We start from the raw sequence: 2,757 nt of genomic DNA on the forward strand, positions 1-2,757 counted from the left end.
TATAACTCTGCACTGTTTAAGATTGTTTCTAAAATGAAACTGTCTGGTGAAAGTATTACGGAATAGGATATGCTTGAGAAAACCTTTTCCATTTTCCATGCAAGCAATATGTTGTTACAACAACAGTACCGAGAGAAAGGTTTCAAAACCTATGCTAATCTTATTTTTTGTCTCTTGCTCGCTGAGCAGAACAATGAATTACTAATGAGAAACAGTCAGATGACACCACTTGGATCAGCTCCACTACCTGATGCACACGCTACAGAGGACAATAAAGAGTCCAACCACATCCAAGGAAACGGCCAGCATGGCCGTGGTCGAGACAAGTCAAACGGACGTGGACGCGGTCGAAGTTCTTTTGGCCGCGGGCGAGGAAATGGTCGAGACCATGGACGGGACTGTGGCTTATTTGGACGAGGCCATGGTTGTGGCCGTGGATCTTCTTTCAAACCCCAACACTCGACTAAATCAGAGAAATATGTGTGCCATAGATGTGGAATGAGCAATCATTGGGCTAAGACTTGTAGGACTCCCAAGCATCTAGTTGACCTCTATCAAGAGAGCTTGAAAGGAAAGAATCCTGAAGCCCATATGACTTAACAAGATGATGAAAACGACTTCAATCATGAGAGGACGATCTTATGGATTATGAAACTTCAGATTGTCTAAAAAAAAGCTGAAGATTAATTTCGACATTTGTAATCTAAATTTTATGTTCTTTGTTTTGATGTTTTTCATTTCTATGTTTTTCATTTCTATGAACTTGTTTTTATTAAAACTTAATAAAAGGAATGAATGATTTTTGAAAACGCCAATATGATTTGCGGTTATGGTACACATTAAGGGCTATGGCCAGATATGTATAAGGGCAAGCATTTAGATGCTTTATATTCACCCAAAAAAAATCCATTGAGATTATATAGAGATATAAGAATGAATGGTTTCCATATTGAAACAATGGGCGAAGGAAACAAAGAGTTTCTTCAGATATATGTATAAAATCGCCCAAGGCCATAAAAAAAAAAACTATACATGCATTCTCTATTGATCTAGACTATGCCAAAATCAATATGATAGAGGCAATAGTCATGGTAACCAGAATGGTTTACCCACGAAATGGTATGACCGGATTGGCCATCCTGGTCCAAAACATGATGCGAAATTGATATTGGAAAGGGCACAAAGAGTTATCCCATAGAATCTCACGTGTGTAACATGAACCCAAGGGAAACTCATTAGGCCATGATGTCCCAAAGCACTTAAAGGTTATAGTATGTCCATGAGGGGGCAACGCGGACAAATCCGCACATGTCCATACTATATATAGCTTGGCTAAGTCCTTATATAAATATGTATTGGCCATTACCCATAGGTCTAAACTCTCAGTCCAAGGCTTGGGGACATACGAATTTACATGCATCTTAACTAATAAGCATCAGACCATTAAGTGAGCATAGATATTCTCATCTCAAATTTATTACGGGTCATGAGCCAGACATATAACATCTTGAGATATTTGGATAAGCCACCACAAATATATGTGCCGTCTAAGATGGATCTTTAGAAGAGGATGATGATGGGGATATATGTTGGATATGAATCTCCCACAAATAATGAAGTACCTTGAGCCAAATATGGGTGATCTATTTAGTGGCCAAGAACACGGATTGCAAAGTTTAATGGATCCGAGTATCCAACATTAGGGGAGAAAATAATAAGCTGGGAAACAAAAGAGAAAGGTGCATAGAATGATAAAACAAATCTGAGGTCAAGGAAACCATCTCAGACATAGAGATAAGTCCGGCCGACTCTAAGCTACAGGTACTAAACAATGTAGCTTGGGACGCCAAGCTGCAAAGTATTAATGTCCTGATAATAATGAATCTCAATCGATTATATCATGTCTGGAACATAATGGAACACAATAAAGAATGTCGACATAAGATGATTTATTTGCATACAAGGTAGCACTTGAATTTATGAATATAAGCGAGGATCATGAACCCACGTCAATATAAGAGTGCGCACTCGTAGAACAGATTGAATGAAAACATGGGGTTGAATATTTTAAAGAAGAAAGGCGTATTTGGCCATATGATTAAGACGCCATATGATGTTAAAACCAGTGGATATAAATGGGTCTTCTGAGGAATAGAAAGCGCAAGATATAAAGCTAATGTTGCACAAGGATTCTCACAAAGACCAGTAATAGATTATGAGAAGATATACCCCCATGTGGTGGATGCAACTACTTTTAAGATTTCTCATAAGTCTGGCTATATAAGAGAGAAAATTAGACTTGCAGCAAACTGATGTAGTGACTGCATATTTATATGGTCCACTGGATAATGAAAGTACTAGAGGGTATTGAGCTGAATGTACAGCAAGTTCTTGAGAAAAATATTGATAATCATCGAAATATATGATCTGAATATCCTAGGAACCTCTGGATACCTTAAGAAAGAATTCGAGATGAAATATCTCGGAAAAACAAAATTTTGTTTGGGATTACAACTTGAGTACATAAATGATGGGATCCTTGTGCATCAAATGGCTTATACAGAAAAGGTACTCAAAAGGTTTAACATGGCCGATTGCCATCCTCTGACCAATCCCATGGTCGTGAGATCACTCGGCCTGGACACTAACCCATTCCATCCCAAGATGGACGATGAGGATGTCCTAGGTCCCGAAATGACATATCTCAGTGCCATAGGAGCTTTAATGTACTTGGCAACTCACACACGGCCTGATATA

Source organism: Brassica oleracea, chromosome C1 (genome assembly GCF_000695525.1).
Source record: "Brassica oleracea var. oleracea cultivar TO1000 chromosome C1, BOL, whole genome shotgun sequence".
Classification (NCBI taxonomy): Eukaryota; Viridiplantae; Streptophyta; class Magnoliopsida; order Brassicales; family Brassicaceae; genus Brassica; species Brassica oleracea.